Consider the following 16,202-nt stretch of genomic DNA (forward strand, 5'->3'; position numbering starts at 1 on the left):
GAGGTCTGGCTTCTCTCTCCGGTATTACTTTCCAATTCTACACATTGCTTATGCAATGAAGCCAACCGGACTAACTAAATCATTCCGGAGACCCACCTGCTTTGCGTAGGCTGAGACATAAATACTTACCCTGGAACTTTAATAACAATAATAGTAATTGGTTCATAGCAAGAAAAAGGTGCAGTATCTGTCACACTTGTTTCTGTGGATACCTGAACCATGTCGTAAAGGAAAAAAGGAAGGTGTGAGTGAAAGTGGAAAGAGAGAAAGAAGAGCCGTAGCGGAGGGCTCCGGAGCAATTTCGACCACCTAGGAAGCTTTAACATTCACAGATATTGTACAGCACACGGACGCCTCTTAGTAATTCGCGGCCATCGAAACGCTGCCGGCGGGGGTTGGATTTGAACCCGGGTACTCCGGCACAGTAGTCGGGCATCTCAACCACTGCACCACCGTGGCGTGGCTTTACAATAATCGCAAAATTTAACCTAGTGGAAACGTATTTTACACTCCAATAGAAATTTGTTGAAACAATGTGTCACAATTTGAACATAAACACAAAGTTCTCATTACAGAGCCATAAAACAACACACTGCGCTACCATACTAATTTACAAGCGACAACGAGGTTGCTCCGTGACACGGCAAACCACAGGTTTCAAGTGCAGGCGTATGCAGTCCAGCGTCTGCTTAATGAAAGAAACCAGAAATTTTGAGACCAAAGAAAAAGAAGGCGGAAAGTCTGCTACAATCTTCCCGGACAATACGCCAGCACCCTGCCGGGATTCTATGCTCCCAACAGTACACACGGGCGGCAAACACACTCAACTAAGGCAATGTCACCATAACATCAAGACATAAAAACAATTAACGTACGCTCAATCCGCATAAGACGCGTATGTTAATATGAATTGGCGAGGTTCCCCACTTGGATGCGACAGTTAATCTGCCATGCGGTCCATTCGAGGGCCACTATATCCTGAGTAATACGTATGTGGTGCTTTGACCACCGCCTAAGAAAGGATCCTCATCAAGAACAATAAGTTGTGCATCCAGAAAGCACTACATTAACACCGCTAGCTTGGCCATGAGGGGCTGCATGAATCGAAGCGGTCTTTGCACCAGTGTAGCCACGTCGTGATTCTCCCAAAGAACGAGCGCGATCGTGAACATCAGGAGGTACTCAAATGCTCCACGTAGTGTGGCTACTCTCGACAAGGGCACAGAGAATGCCCGCGCAGCCAAGCTGTGGAGCATGGGCGTCACTACGCATTCTTCAAGCACATTCTTGCTGCGTAACCATAATGCATTCTACTGAATCAAAATGTCAGTGAGTACTCCGTCATTTTATATCCAATGGCCAATCAACGCCATTTACCACAAAATGTGCTAAATAAAAAAAATGTAACATTTTTAATCCTAGTAATGAACCGCAAAGCCAGTCAGTGTTCTAAGTGTGAATGTCAATTTTTTTTTAGCATTGAACAACATTTAAAGCCAACTGAAGTGTATTCTGATTTCAAGCGTCGTTGTTCCAACCATTACAGCCAAATTAGTGTCTGAGTAGTTTGTATGTAATAACTTTTCCTGAAGACCATTTCCTTCGATGTATATAATTGATCTTTTGTAGTTCTTATGATGAAAACTTTGTCTGTGGGCCTTGATGATACTGCTACAGTACTTTATATGGAGCAAGACTAACTGCTACTGGAGGCAGTTCTCTGCTGAAGTACCAGTCGCAGTTTTCTTGTGCTAAGCTCACCTTTATGTTACACAAATATTAAAATAGAAATATTTTGTTATCATTATTATTTCGTTCGCCCGGAGAAACAAGTCTCGAAAACTGAAATTGTTAGCAGTAACCTTATGCTTACTATTGTTCTGGCCATGAGCTCCTTATTTTTGGTTTTTCCAAAAAGCAAGTGCGCTGTACTACATATCTTGAGCAGATGTTCAAAAAGATAGCATATGACAATCTTGGCGCGATATGCAATTCATGTTTTGTTTCTTTTTCTTTTCAATTTGCCGCCTTTTTTTTTTTTAGTGCAAGAATCTATTTCCAACGGTAGAAGCTTACAAGAGAAAATAAATATTTTTTACTTCAATTGTTTGCCTGCAATTTATTCAAATTAAAGGATCTGTCACAAACATGCCAATACATTCTTCGAACGTGCTGTCAACAGTCTTATTCACAACACATTGTTTTGCGACGGCTTCTGCCACTTTTTAAGGCTTTCTACGCAGAATAAATTTTCAGAGAGTAGAAGAAGAAAGATTAAATGTACTGAATTGATTATGGCTCCTGAAAGTAGCCGAACGAGGAATAAATTGGTATGCTCATATGCTTTTCGGCACACTTTTCAATATAGAATACAAAAAGTACAGGTTTTAAAAAGCAATGCTGCCTTCTTAAAAAAAACATCATGGCAAAGTCTAGAAATAGAGAAATAATAGCATGGCACCCATCACCAACTAAGTCATAGCATATTATTGTGTACCCCCTAAAAAAGTTTTTCATGCTATTCGAAAAGGGTTCTAGTGCCAAGAAAAAGATGGCTATGAAAGGAGGGATGGAAAAGGGGACCCAGAAGCCCCAAGGAACGCCCGAGATCTCAATTGTACGTAAAGTGAGACATTGACGAGGAAAGTCAGGCTGCGGAGTAATGACCCGTAAAAGAACATTTTTACCTAATTTTGGATAGAGACAAAAGGAGACGCACCTGCTCGCGTGATGAAGGTCGCGGGTCTGACGTCTTTCAAATTCGCTTTCATAGTGTTTTATTTTATTGACACGAGCTTGACAACGACAATGTCGAGCATGCGCATCTGTTTGACCCTGGCTACATTGTAACGCATTGTGGAGCTGGAGCTTGCGCATTTTCTTGCCATCTACATGACAAGTTTGATGAAACTGTCCGAAGAAAAAATTCCTTCTGCTCGTCTTGAAAAAACAGTCAGCGCGTTCAGCTCATGGTAACGGTCAGCCGAGTAGGATGACAAGGCTTAGCCATTTGAATTTTCTTCTAGTTCTTCTCACCTTATTTAATCTTAGCCATGGTAAGTAATGCTTTCTTGTTTGTATGCCTGTAGTGACAAGTACGGTTATCAGAGGTGCTTGCGTGTAACATATTCACCATTTGCCATCAGCTGCCTTTGCTTTCTCATCTGCGTGTCAGTTCAAAAACAATGCTGTCACACACCATCTATGCTAGGATATCTTTGAAAATTAATTTGTTGCTATTTCTAACTGACTGGTTTCAAGTTTGCTCAAGTTTAAAGGCAGTGCATGTACTCGACTGAAATTTGTTTTTCAGACTTGAAAGCTTCGGTCCAAGATTAGAGCAACCCTTACGTCAAGAGTTAACACATGGAAGTCTTTATATTCTCTTTTTTTTCTGTTCAAGCCAGGGCATTGTGTTTGTGAGATCGGCGCTTTGGATTGTGAAGAAGGGCACACTCGCCAATTTTTCTCAGCGGTTGTGGCACTTGGCTGGTTAGTGCAATGCCTGGAGTCAAACGCAAGCCACGGCAGCTGTCATTCAATGAATGTGAAATGCAAACATGTGCTCTGTGATCTGTGATGTGATGTAAAAGATGTCCAGGTGTTCAAAATAATGCTCAGCTTTACGCTAGGCGCCTCTCACAGCCCATGTGCAGCTTGGAGGCAGTAAGCCTGACAACCATGAAGTAGCATGAAGAACAGAATTTCTTTTAATATTCCGCTTCTGTAATGCGCCTTGAGAAAGTAAGACATCAGATGTTCAGATTCGTGATACATTTTAGATAGCTGCACTCTAAAATAGAATACATATGCTGCGATTGGCAAAATATTTATGCCCGCTGAATAATTTATAACTAAGCTTTTCTCTCGTGCCGTTTCTGTTTGGCTTCAACAGCTAAATGATCATTACGGCGTTACAGACCTGTTGAGGTAATGTGAATCATACAGAGTGATATAGCGGCCTCTTAGGATTTTTTCGGTGATTAAAAACTAAGGACAGGTTTTGTAAGAGTTAGCGCAAAGTAAAAAGTAACAAAAATGTTGCGGTTTTTGTACCTCTCATGTGAGCTAGATTCATCTCTGTACTCGCAACCGCCATTCCGCCATAGAAAACCGAAACAGCACAAGAGACAACAAAAACATGTATTCGTAGCGGCCTCTTCCTTGGGTCTATTATAATGGCATGTACATGACTCCAATACAAAATACGCAACTATGATCCAATGTCCACGCTTTTAAAAAATACCAAAATTTATGACCAAGGGCTGTCTAATATAATATCTTTGCAGCCGGTGGCCAACGGCTGGTATTCGGTGTGTTGCACTCGCGGCATTGAGTACAACAGTCGAAAACCCCGGTCATTACCAAACTACCCATATGGGTGACAGTTACCAGTGGTATCTGAAGAAATATTGCGCCCCTTTTTCTACGTTGGCGTCGTATCCCACGCTAGAAAATTTTTCACGGCACATAATTACCATTAGCTGTGGCAGTGCATTGGTCTCAAAGCAAAAAACACTACATCTTCACCTGTCATCACTTCCCGTATGTAATTACGCCGTCTTCACAGGGTGCCATACTAAATATCTTAATTAATACAGGGTATATAATTGGCATGCCATGTTCATAACTAGAATATTTAAACTATGACGTTATAAATTGTGAGTTGTATTCATATCATAACTGGCCAGTGTCTGAGGAATCAAGATTATAAGTGTCATGACATAGCTGTCATGAGACGTTCCGTGGGTCTTACGCGGCCATGTAATTATTATACCACGATCGCTACAATAGAGACTAATGCTTCGTTCGTTTGGTTTATGAGGTTTAACTCCCTAATGTGACTCAAGCTATGTCGGATGTGTAGTGGAGGTCTCCAGAAATTTGGACCACCCAGGGTACATTAACGTTCACGGACATCGTACAGCTCACGACACCTTGCTTTTCGGTTCTATCGAAAAGCGGCAGCCGCAGCCGGGATACCTCCCCGCCACCTTAATTCCAGATGTTAAGCGCCTTAATCACTTAGGCACCGCAGCGGCCCCATAGAGAGTGAGATATCTATCGACAGGGTTCGACAGGCCGACACCGCATTTTCACTTAAACGAGGCTTTTATGCTAGCGTGTAAAACTGAAACGTTCACTTCTCGTCACTCACAATACAATCTACGTTCACCTAAGCTCTGCGCACAAGGAATGTTTCAGGAAAGTGCCCATCGCTATCAAGTGCACCACGTGCAGCTGCAGAAGGCCTTCGATGCTAGGTGAGTCAAATCTTAGAGTCAGCCAGATACGAGTCTCGGCGCTCCCGGAGCGAAAGGTGACATCTGGTGACGTACGCAGGGGCCCAGAAGGTTGCATCCCAGACAGGGCTTTCATGTTGGGCAGGACGTTATATGTCGACCTTCTGTTGCGTCTCCAAGATCCAACAAGGCTCTTTACTTATTCAGTGCAGTTTCAAACAACTTGTTGAAAATATACCATAATACAAAAATATATGGTGACATTTATGTGATCTTCTCACTCTGCAAGCATAAGCATTAGTTGCTGATTACCGTGCTTCCAATGAACGCATTTAAATGTGAGAAGTAATGCAGTGTCAAACGGCTTTGAGGAATTGTTGGGCCTTATTGAACATGAGGGCTACATTACGCGTAAAAACTTACGTAGCCAAAGGGAAGTGCGTGCGCAATATTAAATCTACCATTTCATTTAAAACGATGATTGAAAAATACACCCATGATATAGAGCGTAGATTGTACTGCTACCGTTATCCAAGGTCATTCAGTTGCGCAAGCTAGGTACTGTGCATGAGTCACTTTTATCTGCGCCTCGCCACAGCTGCGTGACTAAAAAAAGAGCGAGCGAGAGAGACCCTTTAATGAAAAACAGAGAATTGAGCCGGTTTTTAGATTTCGCTGGCATGCTACTCCGTGTAGGAAGGGGAATTGAGAAGGAAAAGATTGAAAAAGAATGGTGAGGAGAATAAAAGAAATGAAGGAGGAGATAAAATGCGACCATTAAATGCGTTGTAAGGTGCATCGTGGAGTAATGATATACGATGAAATAATGAGGTGCGTAATCCGACAAACGTGCTTGTAGAGTTCACAGCGTAAAAACAGCCTGAGGGTAACATTTAAGGCGTACTTAGAGTTTGTCAAGAAGTCCAATTTCTTTCAAATACGTAAATAAAAAGTTAATTGCGAGTCTCTGTTGCCTAGGGCACGGTAAGGAACCTAAAACACTGCTCATTGTTAAAGGCACTGGGAAGAGCTTCGTCATGATATATTCATAGTACCACGCTCGTCAGCGTACGCCGGACACTCAAGCAGGATATGTTCTCAGTTTCAATTAAGCGCAGTTGTCACAACGCGGACTGTTCATTTGACCGAAACGGTATCGCAAGCCATTTGTATATGCACAGTTCAGGCGAAGTCGGTGGTAAAGAGTTTCTAGTTGGCGAGGAAATTTGACTTCGAACCCGCGCCAGAACGAACAAATCAGCTTCCTTGACCTAGTCACGAGAGCACTACGCTATCTCTGTTTTCTTCTTTATTTCGTGTTCTCAATAAAGAATGCAGTGGGATAAAAGTCTCAGAAATGTACAATACCATGTAAAGCACCAGAGAAAAGCAAGGCTGCGCTGTATTTCGAAACGTTTTAGGTTAGCAGGCTAAATCTAACTATGGTATGGTGTCAGCCGACTCGCCTCTTGTAAAACTGTAACACACCCTCGCGCTGTACAGTGAACACCTCCATCTTCATGAATCTCCATCAGCGCCGCTTCTTCATTTAAACAAAGTAAATACGCAATACACATATTCCATGTGGGCGAGCGCGGCTGAGGTTCGCGAACATATTGTCGGTCGAATCTACCAGGCAGCGTGACGTATAGGAAGCCGCTCTCGCTAAGGACAGAGAACGCAGCTGTGCCAGACAGTCTGCTGAGGCAACCGAACAATAAGTCGTACTAGCACGTTGCCGAGAAGCTTAGCAAGCGCGAAAGCGTGCCAAGGTCGAAGCGGCAGTAGCATGCGGCTTTGGCAGCTGGCTTACGCTCGTAAAACTTGGCTCAGTAAGTTCATGCATACATTTCCATAGCATATTCTGATTCTAACAGTGTAAATGTACTACTGCAACTGAATAAAAATATTCTTACCATTTTCACACCTGGGCAAACATTTAAGCGAGAACGTTTGAAGTCAGTCTTGCCTGCGAAGCTACAGACTCAGAAAGCAACGTTTAAATTGGGCTTTTTGCTAGCTCATACGCTTGCAAACGTTGAAAAGTGTCTGTTATGACCAGTGACATCATCTCCTTGCCGTCGTAAATAATCAGAAGAAGGAGTAGGATCTCCGCACCCGATATAGGCCGCCAAGAACTAGAACAAACAATTATCGCAGCCCTTTAGGTTGAGTCTGCGAGACACGAAAGCAGTACGTTAAGAACGCCTTGCTGTTATTGGTGTCATGGATGAGGAATTGTTCCTCAAAACAAAAAAAAAACGTAGTATTGTAATACTACAATAGTAGTACTGTACTAGTATTGTAATACAACAATAGATGTAAGCGAAAACATGATTGCTGGGACTAGCGTAAGGGCAGCCGATATATAAACGCGCCCCATTATATAGTCCGCCTTCTGCGAAACGCCTGTGGCCTATGCCACAAAATTTCGTGACTGGCAAAGAGTGCTCACGTGGTCTGATGACGTCAACATCCCACCGTCCAACAAAGGTTTTGCAGAGTGAATTTTGCGTTAGACGGAGCAAGAAACTTCTGTAGTCCTGCATGCTTAACCCGGCACTAACCATATGAAATTTCTTATTAGTGACAGTTAGCAGCGTCGCAATCGACGTCCCAAATCTTATAGCGCGGTTTTCAGCAGCTGCTCTTCTTCAGCTTTCGTAAAGAATGACCTTGCCGAACGTTCAGTTTCTAACTAAACTTCCCCACCTAAACCTCTCCGAAGCTTGCATGTAAATGTCTTACCCTGAAACGTTCACAGTCGGAAGTAAATTTTTTGCGTGCTTTAAAATGCCCACTGACCACCAACACAGATTTGAGACTTCAGAAAGCTCATCGATGTTGGTATAGGACGGACGTAGTCATCGACAGAAACAGTAATCGTGCTATGCTCAGTGATAGTTGTATGCTTTACGGAACTCAAAATGCGTCAGGTAAGGCGAAGCCATGATGCAGAGATCCGCCCTAGATTGGCGGGTGGATGTCTTTGCATATACATGTATGTGCAATATGTTCACTTTTATTTACCCAATACATAAAAGCCTACGTTTTCAACGAAGAACGGCAGTAATGTAGAACATCTACTCGCTACTTTTCCTGTGTGCAGACCGATCAGCGTGCATATATACTAAATCAGTACCCCATAAAAAGAACATGACGTTCAGTTACAAAACGTAAATATAAGTTTTGAAACAAAACAATCCGAATTTCACGATAATTGAATGCCTGAACTTTGATAAACCAGCACAACTCTTCAGACATCCGATTTTCGCGGCATATACTCCGTTTAGACAAGGTACTCAAAGTTAAGATAAATGTACTGCTTTTAAATAACATGAGGAGTCTAAATTTCGCTGCGTATATTGTCTATACAGGTACACAAAGTTAGGTAAAAAAAAGATGTGTTTTTAGGGAATATAAAGAACCCAAGAAAATGACCTCTGGAGGGGGAAAAGCAAACATTTGCATCTGTTTGCATCTTCTAGAAAAGCCTAGAGAGCTGTTTCTGCCCTGTCAAAACCCTCTATCGTTGTCTCTTGAATGACACAAAGTCGAGTCGACTACGCGAAAAGATCTGTCGAAGTTGTACGTATCTGCTTTTGTCGAGTACGCAGCCCACGGACAATCAGCGTTGCCAATTCCAGTTAGAGTCTCGGCTGGGCGGCAGCCAAGGCAAACACTGCCCTGTAATTACATATCTATGAGACCGGCAAGGATCGAGAGGGCGAGACCATCACTGGAACATCAGCCTTTCTCCTTGATGTCTGGCGACAAGATGTTGTATTCTGGGTAGCTCTGTCGCGAGAGTACGCGCTTATGCCGACAGAAAAGACGTCCTTAACCTCCTCGGGAGACCAATATTGTCAAGGGACGAAGATGACAAAGTTCTGTGCTCGCGTGTGGAATGTGGGGAACGCGAAGACGACGAAGTGTGTGTGATTCGTCTTGGGCGCCACTGGCCTGAAGGTGTTCGTCTGGTCGGCTACCCCTATGAAAATATGTGTAAATACATCTCTCGGTGTGCGTGTATCTGCGATACAATATGTTTGCTACAATATGTATGCTACAGTATGTTTGAACACTGTTTAGGCAGCTCGACACAGGCATTCAGGCATCTAAAGAGCACATCCTTTCTCACTACCGACTTTCCCTGTAGAACACCGACAATAGGCGACGTCGAGAAGATATAGGAGCGTAAAAAAAGGTACAAGTGCTACATATGACCTTTATATCATGATGCACATGGCTGATATAAGCGCTCCTCGCCTAACAAAAACGTGCTCCAAGTTAGCACTTTCCCTGTTCCCCTCTTGGTCGGTGTGCCATTTTTGAGCTGCTATGTCTCCCTGAATATGCACAAAAGCACCCAGCTAGAACTATTTCTGAATTCTTTGGCGATGTCGCACAATGCGAAAAACATACTAATCAGAAACTGAAGGGGGTTGTAGGCTCTCGCACGTGGCGGATGTTTCACTGCGGATCACATTCTAAGCGATAGTGTGAACTTATTCATCAGGCTCATAACGTGCATGTAGTTGACAGAAACCACACGGCACATGACAGCAACGCTTCGTTCAAACTATGACCAATAAACAGCACTGCTCAGGAGACAAGCCGTATAAGGCCGCTACTACCTAGTTACCGCTACCACGTATGCCCTAATTATTCGCACATCTAATCTGAAAAGTTAAATAAAATACTCCACTGCGATGATATCGCATCAACTCTTTGCATGCTTAAGCGTCCCTGAAGGTTTTGTTATGGAAAGCGAGGCTCTCCAGGAAATTTTCGCCACTCAGGAGGAAAGCACTGACGTCATCCAAATACTTTTTTTTTTGCACAAAACTTTTTTTTTTTTACATATATCTTGATATTCATTAAATTTGATACACCTCTAACGATTCTATGCGTGTTTTTATGAATTAGGCTGGCAAAGAGCCAGGAAACTGTGCTTAGTTGCGCCTCACACTGCCACAAGTAACTCTCATGCTGCACTTCGAAGTTAGAATACAGTTTTATTTTACTGGCACTTAGAACTCGAAAATTCTGGAAAAGAAATAAGCAGAAAAGCTGACTCACGGCAGTTGGATGCGAATATCAGATAATCAAGAGAAACTTCTATTGGTGGTACTGGTGAACCGAAAACATCATTTTAATTAGGCTTGCGACGCTAATTAAATACATTACACCTAAGCTCCCACCTGTGGAACGCTTGTCGGGGTGTTGTTTGACTCAGCGCCTGAAAATATGCAGGTTAGACACAGCCACACCCGTGTTTTTTTTAGAAGTCGAAATTTTCGTTCTAGTATACCTCCACACACCATGTTTATATATCTAAACATTTCGTCTGAATTTCCACGCTCCTATACTCTTTCCACCCTCTCTCGTCTCACTTTGCTTCACGAATCAGCAATGCCAGCTTTTTCATAGGCATTTACGCATAATTTTCAGCTGCTCTACCATTGCAACTGCAGATGCGGAAGCACGCACATGTTGACGGCCGCCATATTCGCACTGGAGGCTTAACTACTTATTACAAACATCTGAAGCTAGTCGTGCAAAACCTTAAAAGTGTGCACTATATATATATAACTCCAAAAATTATGTCCCTCTGTATGCTTAAGCTAAATAGCACCTCATAGAAGCACCCTAAGTCACCCCCGCTGGATTCCAATTCCTTGAGACTTGAGAAGCAACATAGGCCAACGTAGTATGCAGAGACCGTTTCTTCACCGTCAACTCTCCAATAGAAATCAGTGTTGCAAAACCTTCGGAGGTTTTCCAGTTTCTTCATGTTGAAAAGGTTATAATAGGGAACGTATAGCCTTTATCAAAAGTTTACAGCCCAGAGGGTTTGCTTTAATCGTGGAAGTCCTAGCCATTGGAGAGGCTAGGACGAAAAATCTGCTTGCCTTCAGTAAGTATGGAAACCTGGGAATGCATTACGAGCCATATAGTATCACTCAGAAGTAGACCCCATGGGCTGTGACTTTTGATAAAGGCTGTACGTATGGCATTCTTTTCGCAGCTGTCATTTTCTGTTAAATTCTAGTTGCCATTGTCGTTTATTTACTGAGTGGGTAAAAACAGAAAAGCTGAAAAGGAAAAATTTAGACCCTTCTTGAAAGTCTGATAAATAGGAGTTCGTAGCTTAAACTACTAACGATGTTTGAAGGACGTAAGGACCCATTCTGTGTGGATGGATATTTAGTTTACTGCTTCTGGTTTGTTCGTGACTGCCATACGAACTGGGAAATGTGAACTAAAGAAACTTGCTTAATCACCTCTTCCGAGCTCTGGTTTAGGCTAGATTTGTGTTCAACCAGAAAATCACAAGTAAATATTAAGTCTATCTTAGAGGGTTAAAGGGTCCGGGATCGCTTAGTTCAAAAGCGATAGTGCACTGATGCCAACTACTGTGGAAATATTAAAGGAGACAGTGTGTCTGAAACAAACCACAGTCGATAGCCTCTGGACTATATCTGAGTTCGCTTCGTGTTATTGAATATCGTTGCAGGAATCTACGAAGTGGCTCATCGCGAGAGCGTAGGTGTATCCCAGGGTCTGGTGCGCGTACGTCGCTCTCCACAGCCAGAGACATCAAAAGGCGGCTCCAGTTTTGGCGTTACTGGATTTCATCCAATTCATGTAGCGGATGACAGCGCAGAGGAGGGTACGCGTGCTCCCAGCAGCCCAATATCACGCCGAGGTAAAGGTGGTGGAGGTTCGCAGCCACAACTCTTGGACGAAAGCCTGAGAGGCAGAGGACGGAAAGAAGATAATGATGAAGGTGTAGGTTCCATTGATGGCCGTAAACGGTCTTCCAGAAGGAGGGGAGGGCGTAGGCGCGGAGGCCGGCGCAGATCTAGGGGAGGCAGAGGTCGCGGACGCGGCCGCGGCTCCGGTGGTGGTAGACGTCAGAGAGAAGAGCAAGGAGATTCAGACGTAGGCATAGACAGGCCTAGGAGTAGAGGACGCCCTAGTCGAGGTGAAGAGCCTGAAGTAGCAGGACCTATTGGCAATGACGGCATGACTGTAACCGGTTTTCACAAACTTGTTGTGGCAGAAGACAGCGGCGAAGACGAAGGAAACAGTCGCGCTCCAGGTGGTAAAGCCCGTGGGAGCGATGGTGACTCAAGCAGGTTTGATCCCAGCCGTGGTTCTGGAAGACAAAGAAAACGTAAGCAAGAAGAGGAAGATAACGATGAAAGAGGAGACAGTGGCCTTCTGCAGGAAAACAGAGTGCGTGCAGGTGGTGGCCAAAAGACAATCCGAAATTCTGGAGATGGCTCTACCTTTGGCGTCACTGGTTACTATGACATTATTGTTGCAGACGACTAACAAAACGCCGGTATAGTCGCTTCGTACCGTCGATGGAGACATGCGACACATGTAAGTCTTCTGTATCAAGCCAATCACTGAACGCCTAGGCGCTAACAGTTTATTACGGAAGAATATGTACGATATATTCTCTTTACTTAGCGAAAGAAACGTTTATCAGAGTTTATGGTCTACACATTATAGATGGAAGTGAGTTTTAGCTCTCATACTTTTGCAGCAGTATTACGGCGTTGCTGCAATGTGCCCTTGACAAGCTGAGTTTGGCATTGGCCTTGTATCAAGCACAGCTAGCAAGGCGCCTACCGGACGATGAAATAGAGATAACGAGTGCTATAGCCGGAAATGGAAGTAGAGCACTCACGAAAAAAAAGAGTGAGGAGGAATAGGGGATGCTCAAGGGGAGAGCGTGAGGATGAAGGTGAAAGAAAGGAGTACGGAGTTAGGAGAGGAATTTTAGAGGAAGAAAAAGACGGAGTAGGCAAAGGCGAAAGTGCCAGAACATTTAATTCTCCCTCTGCGGCAGCGCCTGCTGGAAATTGTTCATACCGAAGAAGGGCACACGGCTACCGTTGAGACCAGAGTACTTCGACAGCAGCTGCCCATGTTCAACCTCATTAGCAGTAGCGCTCAAATTGCAAATCAATCATTATACAACAACTTACACTGGCCTAACGAGGGCCTTTGTTGGAAGCCTTGATACCATATATATAGTGTAAGAGGGCCATGAAATAATCGCCTTTAATTATGTTCCCCTTAAAACTCGTCGTAATATAGGACAAGGTACGGTTGACGGTACGGGCAACGGTAGAGCTGGTGAACACGCTTAATGATATATCACATGTACCATATATGTCTATCAAAGTAGATTAATAACGGCTATTGCAGCAGCTCGCTAATTAGAGAACCGGTTAGGAATTCGACTATTCGCATCGGAACAACTTGGTTATTTTAGAGCGCAGCTCTTTGGAACCCGTTCCTGGGTTTCGCGCCCAGGTCCGCCCCCATTTCAGCCCCCCAGCTCAGCCCCCATCTTCCTGCGCGTGCTCCCCCGTTCGCCGCTGCTTAAAGGTCAGTCAATTAATTAGGGCACACACCCCTCTTAAGGGTGTGAAGAATGCAGAAATTGTTGCTCCACCTAGACGTCCATCCCTCCTTGTACCCGAACAGTGGTCCAGAGCAATTTGTATGCAAGGAATAAAGGTTTAATTAAATATTTAACTCCATATTTATCAACATCACAAAAGAACGTTCTGCATTTTCCCAAGGGCTAGCGGCTGTAGGCTCCTTTCGCATGTAGCTCATACGTGCCCCCCATTTCCTTATACTTCCTCACTAGTTAGGTTGAGGAGTGTCTTGATTCTGCCAACCTTGCTCCTACAGACAGATTAAGAGTGTTATTGCAAATGTTCCGCTGTCCTCGTTAAGTATCGATCTATATGACACTGGCGGTAGCGCCTGGCTCCTGTCAGCACTCTCAGCGGTATACTGCACACAACATGAATACCCGCAAAACTGGAAGATTAAACAGTCGTCCTCGGAGCTTACCTTACAAAACTCCGCAAGCCAAATTCGGAGGCCGTGGGTTTGAATCTTATCAATGGCATGCTATCCTTCTTTATACTGTGTGATCATTTATTTTTTTGCCATAAAATCACAGAATCAACATCACAAAAACTCCCCTGTGCTATCTCTGGGGACGGTGGTTGCTTGCCGCGTTCGAACGTAATTAGCCGTGAAAGGGCGAGCCCTGGCATATTTAACAGGTTTATTTTCCATGTTAACTCAACAGCTATAATTTTGCGAGAACTTTCTAAGGTGTGTATAGACCGTCCATATGTAACGCGCTATCTTAATCTTTTCCTCTCTTTCATGAATCAACGGCTAGGTTGATAAGTCCCCTGCAGCTAGGAAAGAGAAAAATTAACCTGGCTGGGAAGAAGATTTACCAAAATTATTCGGAAATTATTCTCCAAACATTCAGGGAAACACTTTTATGAATTGACGGCTCTTGAACTGTGAAAATAAAGGAATAGTTTTCTTTAAAATAGACGCAATTATTCGTATTTTACGAAAACATCACGTGATTACATGTAGCATTGGTATTTAGAAAAGAAGCTTTTAGAAGGTTTTCGCTCAAATTATATTTTATTCCTCTAGTACGTCATTACGGTTGCCACCAGTAAAGGATGCTAAAACGGATTTTATTTATATGGGAACGTCGTATGTTGGCAGCCCTAATGTAGCTCCGTCAATCAGGATGACACGTATATTGTGTATACTTGTTGTTGGGCCAGTTGGTTCGATTCCATGCTTGCGGGACTCAGCGCAGAAAGATGAAGCATAAAAAGCAAGAAGGACGACAGGACGAAGCGCTGAACTAGCGACGTTTATTTCGAAAAGTGTTGTTGGCTTCTGTATTGTTTATCTTGGTTTTCATTATTAGTGCCCGCCATGTTTTGAGCGATTATAATTTCCCTCTCTTCCGATTATTTTGTTTTGCTGTGTTAGTTGTTGGCCGTTTCATTGTTTCTAGTGATTCTACCTTCACTTCCTTGCTCTTGTTTTGCTGTGCGAATCGTTGACAGCTCCATTGTTAATCAGGCTTTTTCATCATGCGTACTGTCATGTTTTTAGCGACCATACTTTCACGTTTTCCGGTAGTTTAGGTTTGTTTCATGTGCTTTGATTTACCATCCTGCAGTGAGTGCAAGTTTAGGTTTTGCAGAGTATTACTACAGTTATTATCGGGTGCATCAAAATATTATTTCAATCTTGTTCTGAATTCCTGTTAACTGTCTTTAGACAGGCGTTTTCTCCGCCCCGCTTCAACGTACCTCAGGTTTATGTCATATATATTTGGGTTCAAGATTCTCGTTAGCGACCTTCGTGGTCATGTGGCCTGAAAGAGCACCTATTAAATAATTTACTATTCCTTACAGGCCTCCAGGGAGGCATTGTGTAAAGGGGTGCAGAACAGATGTACATATATATAACAGTGTCTGAAAAGGCAGCAAAATTCGTAGCAACGAAAAGTGTTAAATACAAAAATTTATTAAGCAATCACTGGAAACATAACCAACTAAAAGAAAAAAACGTAACATAAATAAAATAATTAAAAATAACAAAACATACACAAAGAGTACCACGGCAGAAAAACGCGTGCATATCTTACAGATATAGAAATAGTAAATAAATGAAGTGAATCAAGAGTCCCGACTTCCTGATACAGATAGGAACGTTCTAAGTGCAATTGTCGATGAAATGTTTGACTAGATAATCATTTAAAATTTCATGTTTTGCGTTGAGAGGCGATGTGGCCGTATAATACGCGAGAGCGCAGAAAAGGTAAAGGTATCAGTACTGTCATAAATGAGTGTAAAACTAAAGTTAGTGTGGGATCTGATTAACGAATAAAGAGGGTCATTGCAGGTGCGATAACGGCGATTGGGTGGCATGGATTAATTTTTGAAATAGAGATATATAAGAGCAATATCTCGACGCAGTCTTAACAGAGGGATGGAAAGTTCTAACTCTGTTTCTGTTACGCTTGAATCAAAACTATTATTTCGTGTAATAAAACAATTAGCCCTGTTTTTGATTTACTCTAGCATATGG

The sequence above is a fragment of the Amblyomma maculatum genome, chromosome 11, assembly GCF_055883805.1.
Source record: "Amblyomma maculatum isolate TAMU_Amacu chromosome 11, ASM5588380v1, whole genome shotgun sequence".
NCBI lineage: Eukaryota > Metazoa > Arthropoda > Arachnida > Ixodida > Ixodidae > Amblyomma > Amblyomma maculatum.